At 50.0% G+C, this 10,111-nt stretch overlaps 1 long non-coding RNA gene across 1 annotated transcript; it reads right to left on the reverse strand.

Annotated features, from left to right (window-relative positions):
* Positions 1-3,365: 3,365 nt before the first annotated feature.
* On the reverse strand, positions 3,366-9,387 carry LOC134421038 (uncharacterized). The gene is made up of 3 exons (XR_010028503.1): positions 9,271-9,387; positions 8,119-8,256; positions 3,366-3,430 (listed from the first exon to the last, which is right to left on the reverse strand). It is a non-coding gene; the product is annotated as an uncharacterized LOC134421038 (long non-coding RNA).
* Between the last annotated feature and the right edge of the window lie 724 nt (positions 9,388-10,111).

The raw sequence follows: 10,111 nt of genomic DNA on the forward strand, positions 1-10,111 counted from the left end.
CATTCCTTCTTATTCTATTCTTAGCTAGCCTTCTGATGAAATCCTTTCTTCCAGTCTTTTAGTATAGTTTTACTGTAATAGATATCATAAAATAATAAATCAATCCTTTTGAAACATGGAGTCAGATCCTTGTCTCTTCCCTCATCCAAGAACCTCTGTGAACGCTGTCACAGGGGGCAACAGAAAGGTGCACCAGGCAGCTCCAGCTCAACTAATCCCCTTCTCCCTGGGCTCTGCTCATGCAGCTGCATTACCAGAGCTCATCATTCCTGCCCCAAGCTCTCAGAGTTTGTGGGGTCACAGTCAGAGCACCCAAAGGGGAAGGAGGAACCTCTCCCATGCAGGTGAGAGCCAGGCTCAGCCCCACGGAGAGGTGGTGGCTCAGCAGAGCTCTGCAGGATCCCTGCCAAGCACTGAGCGTGCCATAGGATCAGGGGCTGCTTCCCAGACAATGCCAGGAGAGCGCCCATCAATCCAGCTCACTTTGCACAAAGTCTTTATTTTTAGTGCTCAGAGCGAGCGGTGCCAGATTGGCAGCTTTATAAATAGAAGACTTCTATTTATCCTGCAGTCTGGGGAGCGCCGTGCTAAGTCACTCTTACGACCTCAATAAATCCAGATGAGGTTCTCTCGAGGCTGTGTCACCACAGAAATGACATCTCCTCTGTGTTCAGCACAGCTGGGGGGGCTGCTGCCCCGGTACTCCTGCACGGTGCCCTCTGATGTGTCATGGTGTGACACAAGTGTCATTCAAACAGGACAGGGCATCCCACCCTCAGAGCCCTCAGCCCCGTCTGAAGGGTGATTATGAGCCTTACATTTTGGGGATTTGAGAGGATTTGAGGACAGGGAGCATCACACTCTACACCCTGTCCCTGAGTGATGGCCAGAGGCTGTTCCAGGGCAAGGTTCAGGAAATCGTGGCGCCCTTGACCCCATGGCAAAACACCAGGGCTGGGAGGGAGAACAGGGGGAAAAAAGGGTACAGCAGGAAAAAACAGTGTGGTTTGAATGGATAACTTATGTGCAATAGTGAGGTGTTGCTTTCCTAAGAAGCTGACTGTCACTAACAATTAAAACACCAAATCAGAGTCACAGAATGGTTGGGGTTGGGAGGGACCTTAAAAGTCATATCATTCCATGGGCAGGGACACCTTCCACTATCCCAGGTTGCTCCAAGCCTTGTCAAGCCTGGCCTTGGGGACTTCCAGGGATCCAGGGGCAGCCACAGCTGCTCTGGGCACCCTGTGCCAGGGCCTGCCCACCCTCACAGGAACAATCCCTAATTCCCAATATCCCATCCATCCCTGCCCTCTGGCAGTGGGAAGTCATTCCCCTTTGTACTAAGTCCCTCTCCAGCTCTCTCAGAATCTCTTTAAGCTCTGGGAGTCTACAACTTCCCTGGACTCCTAATAATTCTTTCCCTCTTTAAAAAAAGAACAAAACACCATCCTCTCCAATTCCCTTCCACTTGTTTTTTTTTTTCCTTCCAGTGAGGGGTTGCTTCGTTTAATCTGTGGCATTATGACAATTCCCAGCACGACAAGCATTTCCTAGTGGTCACACAGCTGCCTTTGAACTGGTTGTGCTGGTCCCAGGGACAGGGAGTGTTCCTCCTGCTCCTCCTTTCAGGATGCCTGCTCCCAAAAACGCCACCTAATTCCTCATGCATCCACCTGAGCCCATGCACTCCTCCAAAGCCCAGGCCTGCTGCATGCCTGGACACTGACTGGTCTTCCTTTAGGCTCTCAGCCAGGGAAGGGCAAGGGGAAAAGGTCTGGAAGGCTCCAGTGACCCTGGAATTGCCTCTGTGGGAACCAGCCTGTCCGGCTGCCGGGAGCGAGGGTGCTGGGAAGCGGAGCGGATCAAAGAGCAGAGGAATTCCAGCAGCTGGAGGCTCCTGATCCTTTCATCTCAGGGAGATTTTCTGCAGTTTCCAAAGCCGGCAGGCTGCAGCAGTACAAGCTGCTTGGCTCAGGCACAGCTCTTTGTCTGGGCAGCTGCTGGGCAGCAGGAGGAAGGCGCTGGATTGGGATGAGCCTGCCCGGGCTGCCCACGAGAGCTCCATCCTCCTCCTCACCTGACCTAGAACCTAGAGCGGGGTCTGCAATGAGTGCAGAACCCCCCAAAAGTGTGAAAAGATGATTGTGGAAAGGAGCAATCTTATTAATGTCATAATATCATCAAATGGGTTGGGCTAGAAGGGACTTAAAGCCCATCCCATTCCACTCCCTGCCATGGCAGGGACACCTTCCACTGTCGCAGGCTGCTCCAAGCTCCATCCAGCCTGGCCTTGGGCACTTCCAGGGATCCAGGGGCAGCCACAGCTTCTCTGAGCACCCTGTGTCAGGGCCTGCCCATCCTCACAGGGAACAATTTCCTCCTAATATCCCATCTAACTCTAACCCTGCCCTCTGTCAATGGGAAACCGTTCCCCCTTCAAAGCTTGGATCTGGAATGGCTGCTGGAGAGCCTGGAGGTTTGGGTTTTGTCGGCAGGGGAATGGAATTAAAATGCAAAGTGAGGCAGGTTGTAAAGAAGAAGGAATAAAAAAAAAATTAAAAAGGTAATATATAATTAAAATTTAAAAATAAATAAATAAAACGTTAAAAATTAGTTAAATGAGTTAAATAAACCAGGCTTTGTGAGTTATTTGCCATGCGTTGCTGTCCAGGTTTAGAGTGACAAATCTGAGCACTAAAACCACCACGGAGCCATCAGAGAGCTGCCTGTGCTGCTAAACAGGGATTTCAGCCAAATTCCCAGGGCTCAGGAGAGGCTGCAACACTCACAGGCCAGGATGGGATCAGGAGCTGGGATGAGAATGAGAATCTGGGATGGGAATGAGAAACTGGGATGAGAATGAGAATCTGGGATGAGGAGTGCTGGAAGGCACACTGTGAGAAATGGATTTGTAGAAAATCCTCAAAACCTGTGAGAAGGCTCACATAATATACATCTGCTTGCAAACCTTTATATTAAAAAATAACTCAAAAATTACTTTTAAATACCATAGAATTAGACAAACATTGTTGAGAGAGAAAGTGAACTAGAAACAAGATTCAAAGGATGGCCTTGCAAATAAGATTTTAAAGAAATAGAACTATGAAAGTTGCATTGTAGTAGGGCCCATGAAGAGTAATTTTAAATGATTGGCTTTGAGGAATTTACAACAAAGCTTATGGGCCAAGAAACACCTGTTTTGTAATTAGGAAATTGTTAAATTCTAACAGTAATGCTGTGAATTATAACATCTGTATTGCCTCACCCTTCACATGAGGCCAAAAAGGGAATAAAATTTTTAAAACACCTTTCAGTTACCTCATCTCTGGGTCAAAGGCCTTAATCCGAGAGCACGTGGGTGCTGCAGGAGATGATCCCATTTCACACAGCAGCTCCAGAGGTTTCAGAATGAGTTAGTTCCCTTTGCCTGAAATTACAGCAGCAGCTTTCAGCTTTCAGCAGCTTTAAAAAAATAAAATTAAAAAAAACCCCAAAACTGTTGAAATGTCTATTTTGGGATTAAACCCTTCAGTCTTTCCAGGACAGAGGGGATATTGTGCTGCATAAGGCAGTGTTTGGGAGGGTGAGGTTCTCATCGAAGCCACCCCAGCTCTCATCCATCCCCCTTCCCAGAGGCATGGAAGCAGTTTGGTACCCCAGCAAGTGAGAAGACCCCAAGCTCAGCAGGAGCCAGAGGGACAGCACAGGCCCAGCCTTGGAAAGGGATGTGGAATAAAGAGCTGGAGGCGCCCGAATAAAGCGGTGAATGGTTTGGCAGGAGGGTGGGGTGTCCTGTGGCCTGTTAGCACCCCCAGCTGGTGTGCCATGGCTGGTTCCCTTCCAGCACAGCCCCAGCTCCCAGGGACGCGCTGCTCCTGCCAGGACAGAGCCACAGAATCACAGCATCACAGAATCACAGAATAATGAGGTTGGAAGAGACCTCCAAGATCATCGAGTCCAACCTGTGCCCTCACACCTCACCTAGACTATAGCACCAAGTGCCATGTCCAGTCTTTTTTAAAACACATCCAGAGATGGTGATTCCACCGCCTCCCTGGGAAGGGCATTCCAGTACTTTATTATTCTTTCTGTGAAATTTTTTTCTCTAATATCCAACCCATCCCTTCCCTGATGTAGCTGGAGACTGTGTCCTCTAACAACACTTTGTGCCTTGCACGTCCCTGTGACGGTGTTCACAGGGGTTCTTGGGTGAGGGAAGAGATGAGGATCTGACTTCATGTTTCAGAAGGCTGATTTATTATTTTATGATAATATTACATTAAAACTATACTAAAAGCTTAGAAGAAAGGATTTCATCAGAAGACTAGCTAAGAATAGAATAAGAAGGAATGATACCAAAGGTTTGTGGCTCGGGCTCTCTGTCCAAGCCAGCTGAGCTGTGATTGGCCATTAATTACAAACATCCAAGATGGGCCAATCACAGATGCACCTGTTGCATTCCACAGCAGCAGATAACCAATGTTTACATTTTGTTCCTGAGGCTTCTCAGCTTCTCAGGAGGAAAAATCCTAAGGAAAGGATTATTCATGAAAAGATGTCTGCGACGCCTCCCAGCCCTGGCATCCTCTGCCTGTTTGCTCCTGATATGAGGAACCTCTCACCAGAGGATCCAGAGCTCATTTCCCATGAATTCTGCCTAAGTGGGAGCGACCTGAGCCTGGAGAGATCTCCTGGGCAGCAGGAAGCCCCAGCTGCTGATGGCAGAGCACACCCTGACGGGGTCTGGGCCATGCTGTGCCCATCCAAGGACGAGCAGGGCACTCAGCAGTGCCTGTCCCTCTGCTCCCAGACACGTTCCAGGCTGCTCCAGAGGAGGGGCAAACAGGCTGGAAAGCTGACAGCTAGGTTGGCTTCCCTTGGATCTGTGCCTGAGCTGCCAGCTCAGCCAGACAGAAGGCTGCTTCCTTATTTATTTCATAATTAAAGTGAAAGGCATCTTCTGGGAAGCCCATTTTCCTCAATACTCACAACAGTCAGTGGTTTGCCCAAGGATTTATGCCTTCAGGATCCCTGGGATACTTGTGAGAGAGCTGGAGTTCCCTGTTCCACCAATCCTTCATCACTGAGGCTGAGGATGGCAATCCCAAGGGATGAAGCACACAATCCCTGGAATCAGCTGGAAAACACCATTTTTCTCTGATGGAACTCATTTCAAGCCTAGCTATGACAGTGGTCACAGGGGTCTCAGGTTGAGGGAAGAGACGAGGATCTGACTCCATGTTTCAGAAGGCTTGATTTATTATTTTATGATATATATTACATTAGAACTATACTAAAATAATAGAAGAAAGGATTTCATCAGAAGGCTAGCTAAGAATAGAATAGGAAAGAATGATAATAAAGGTTTGTGGCTCGGCTCTCTGTCCAAGCCAGCTGACTGTGATTGGCCATTAATTACAAACAACCAACATGGGCCAATCCCAGATGCACCTGTTGCATTTCACAGCAGCAGATAATCAATGTTTAAATTTTGTTCCTGAGGCCTCGCAGCTTCTCAGGTGGAAAAAATCCTAAGGAAATGATTTTTCATAAAAGATGTCTGCGACACCTAGCTGTCCCCACTGCAGTGACCACAAACTGGCTCTGAGTTGTCACACTCAAAATAAAATAATAAAATTCCATGGAGCAAATCCTACTCTCAACTTCAGAGCCAGTGCTCTAGCAGCAGCCCAGCTGGGATAAGTCAGTGTTCAGACAACATGAAGCAATTTAATCCATTGTTCAGTGGGAACCCCTCCCCAGAGCTGTGTTTCCTGCACAACCACCATGGGCTGGGAATGGGAAAGGAAAGATTGGAAGAGGCTCCTGTCCCACCTCATCCCCCAGAGCCCTGATGGCAACCCCAGGGCTGTCCCCATGCCAGAGCTGAGGCAAACCCTGCCTGCCATGAGGTGTAACATGGTTGGCAGGGTTTGACACTGAGTTCAGGGCAGAAGGAGCACGATATTCCTCTTGGCTGTCTCATTTCAAACCCTTGGAGATGAGCTCAAATCATCCCTCCAGCTGGACATGGGGAATTTCCTTCCTCGTGCCTCAGTTTCCTGCCACAGTTATGGGAAGGAATTGTTCCCTGGGAGGGGCTGGGATGGAATGCCCAGAGCAGCTGTGGCTGCCCCTGGATCCCTGGAAGTGTCCAAGGCCAGGCTGGACATTGGGGCCTGGACCAACCTGGGCTGGGGGGGTGGAACTGGATGATCTTTAAGGTCCCTTCCAACCCAAACCATGCCAGGATTCCACCCTGCCTGTGCCCAGAGGGGATGGAGCTATCAGGATGTGCCAGCTTTGGCCCCATCCTTGTGCCCACCAGGAGCAGCAGTTTGGTGTCAGTAAATGGAGAAGCAGCCCCTGAGTGTGCAGTTTATTTATTTCCAGATCATTAAGCCTTCTCCTAGCGACAGTGTTTAAAAGCCACGATGACGTTTCATTCCTCCCCCCCCCCATTCTGCTGTTTGGCTCTTGAAAATTAAAAGATAAGCTTTGTAAATCTCACTGAGAAGAGGGAACTGTCACTTCAGCTTTAGAAGAAAAGCCAGCAAAGAAACAAAAAGGAGGAAAAAAATTCCATTATTAAAGGCTTAGAGACAAAGGCTCTCGACACAATTAAAGGCAAACCTAAGCCTTTGAAAGCAGAGGGCACGACACTGGAATACACACAAGAGGTGGAGATGAAAGCCTCCATTGTGGGGCTGCTGAAAAAGTTAAGGGGGAAAAAAAAAGAGAGAGGAGAGTTTCAATGGATGCATTTGCCTCAACCAAACTGGATGAGAAGCTTCCTAGAGAAGGGCTGGAGTCTTCCCATGTGTTTACACAATGCCAATAGCCGCTGGGCTCAGCCTTAATTAGGATCCTGGGGCATTACTGGAATAACTTGGGGAGAGAGGGTCACAATGTTCATTAAGCAGAAAGAAAACAGGGCTCTGATATTTTCCCTGGGAAACTTTCCACCTGGGCAGCCTAATCTTCCTCTCCAGCCTGCTCAGATGAGGGAGATGATGTTTGGTTTGGTGTTGTCAAGGCAGAAGAGGTGGCTGGGGACACGGTGCTGCTCCCCAGGCACACGGGTAACAGCAGAAGTGGGAAGATGTGGCCTGCTCTGGAAAACACTGAACCTTCTTGGCTCCAAATTAAGAGCACCAGATCCTAGGGTAACCAACAGATCCAAGGGTAACCAGCATCCAGGAGGGCAGAAACGTAGTTGAAGTGCTTTGCTCCAAACCCTGCCCCTTGCTCTCAACCCCTCCATGTCCAACCAGCAGCACCACGAGCCAAACCCTCACCCTGAGATGCTCTCAACCACCATGGAAATCTCCAAAACCGTTCATTGCCACTTGGCAAACCCTGTGCTGGGAAGACACCACCAGCACCACTCCATAAAAGCATGGACTTGCCATCCACCCCCTCCTGCAACTGCCCACAGCCAGGGTGGCCTGATCCTAGGTGGCTGCACCTTGCTGGGGAGATGATGTCCCTGCTGTCCTAAACTCTGACTCCTCCCTGAGAGCCTCAGAGGGCTTCAAAGGAGAGCAGCTCCCTCTTTGCTGTGGATCACATGGGCTGTTTTTCCCCACCTGGTGTGTTAACACAGGCAGTTTAATTTTTATTAATGCTGGGTTTAGTCCAGGGCTCGGCAGGGAAGGCAGGAATTACTTATACCCAAACTCAGCACTGTTTTTCGGAGGTCGGAGGGGGAGACTGTGTGGTAAGGACAGTGCACAGGGTGCCAGGAAGGGCTATCATTACAGGCATATGACTTTTTAACCCTAATTCTCCTTTCCTGGGATAGCTGAGCCTGGTTTGGGATCACTCAGGTGGAGGCCAGAGCCACGCCAGGCACATTTACACCCTGCTCATAGCCACAGGCCAGCCTGATTCACTGTCCCCCACTCTGAAAATAAAAGCAACGTCCAAGGATGGGTTTAGAGTCCTTTCTGTGTGTGTGTGTGTGTTTTCCATTGGTTGGTTCCATCACCAAGGAGACGGAATTCCTACACTCGCTGTTTCAGACATGAATCCCGGCTCCTGTGCCAATGGCCATCTCAGCACAATTACATAAGGAACGTGTGGTGTGCTGAGCCGGGGCTTTGCTCCCCGTACCTGTGATCTGCCGGGGTTTTGTGGCCATCCAAAGGGGAGCACAACATCCTCCAGGTCTGCTCCAAGCCCAAATCCCTCCTGGCACTGTGGCCCAGAATTGCCTGGAATCACTCGCCTCGTATCCCATGTAAGAAAATCCTGAATAAAACATAAAACACAGCAGGGCATCAGGGAAAGGACAAGAATTCCTGGGCTGCTCCTGCAACAGCAGCTGAGGCAGGAATTCAGAAAACACCTCTGCTGCCAGGTCATTTCCTGTCCCCACGGAGCAGCAATGCCCCTCTCTGTGCCCTAATCCTGGTTTTTGTCCCTCCCCCCCTCTCAACCCCACTCCTAAGTGTGAGATCAGTTTTCAAAGCACTACACATGATGGTGTTAATGGGAATTCTGTGCCCGGGATGCCTTTCAGAGTGCCAAGTTTATCCCCCGGGACACAGACTGTCTCATGTTGTTTGCCTGACGCCTGTCACACTGGCCTCCATCTCCATGGCAATCCCGAAAATCCAGCACCTGATGGAAAACGAGAGGCAGAGCTGCTGCAAGGAGGGCAGGGCAGGATGCTGGGCCAGGGGATAAACCATGAGGTGTTTGCCACGGGTCAGAGGTGCCTGGGGGCTCTCAGAGCTGTGGAACCTCACCACAAAGCCCCTTACATAAATGGTTACCTAAGGATGTGTCTTCCCAGATCTGCATCACTGGGAGCTGATCCGCAGGAGGGAGGCTCCAGTGACACACCAAGGAAGATGTGTTGGGAGGAATTCCTGATCCTGACTGCTGGAGGTTGTGGAGGTGGAATTGTTGCCTCTCTGAGCCCCCCAAAGCAGCCCAAAAGAGAAAGCAGGAGAGATGATGTGCTTTGCAACAGAGATCCCCCCCATGCACTGCTCAGCATCTCTGCATTTCCCCTCCTAACCTCCCAAAATGCAGCCCAAACACATCTGGTCTTCAGGACTGGCTTTTTCCATCAGCCCCTGTCCTGTCCTCTTCTAGAATCAGCAGCAAAACCCTTTCTTTGAAGCAACAGCTGGTTTCCATGATCTTATTTTCAAGCCAACTCCTTAACAGATACTCCCTTCCCCTCCTCCCCCCTGCCCAGTTTTAGCTGTGTTACTGCTCCATCTGGTCCCTCCGTGCTTGGAGGAATGCCAGTACCTCCTAGGAAAGGGAAAAAAAAAAAAACTTCTCTTCAGTTTGGGATTGCTGGGAAAACGTGAGCAGGCAGTGGCAGTGTCCTTGTCCATTTTCAATTCCGACTCTGGAGCATCCCAGGAGGCTTCCAGCAGCTCTGAGCCTGTGTCTGCTGCCGAGTGAAGGTGGTCTCCAGCCCCCTTGGGCATCTCTGTGCACCCCTTGGGCCAGCCTGAGTTGCAGAGAGAGGAGCTGAGTGGGTGACACTGCATGGAAAAACATTCCTCTGGGGTTTTAACCTGTCTGCAGACCTCAGGCACTCCTTTCCTCCTCCTCCTCTCCCCCCCAAAAAAATGAAACACAGGTGCTGGTGAGGGCAGAGGGAAGCCCCCAAAGATTTCTCCAAAATCCAGGAGACTGTGGCACGATTTGTCACCTGTTGAGGAGAAACCTGCTGCACCAGCTCTGCTTTCCTGCTCCTGAGCACTTTTTTAGGATTGGTGATAGGGAATATGTAGTTTGCCATTTCTGCCCACACCAGACCAGACAATCATCCTGGAAAACATCAGGAAGCCCAGTCCAGGATGAAGTAAAGGCTCTGGGGCACTTCCTATTGTTGCTGGTGCACGTGAGGAAAAGTTCCTTTGTTTTTAGGACAATAGCTTCCTTGCCTCCAGGGATCCTGGTTCCTACTCCTTTCTTGCCTGTGTTATGGCTCAGGAATGAAAAACAAAGAAGGGATTGAGGAAAGCAAGCCCAAGCAGCCCCAGGAAAGGGTGGGTTTGTGCTCCCCTGAGCACGGGCTTTGTTAGGGCAGCCAGGGAGGTGTGAGATTATGGCAGAGGGGATTTTCCCTGCTGCCAGC

The sequence above is a fragment of the Melospiza melodia genome, chromosome 8 (genome assembly GCF_035770615.1).
Source record: "Melospiza melodia melodia isolate bMelMel2 chromosome 8, bMelMel2.pri, whole genome shotgun sequence".
NCBI classification, from domain to species: Eukaryota; Metazoa; Chordata; class Aves; order Passeriformes; family Passerellidae; genus Melospiza; species Melospiza melodia.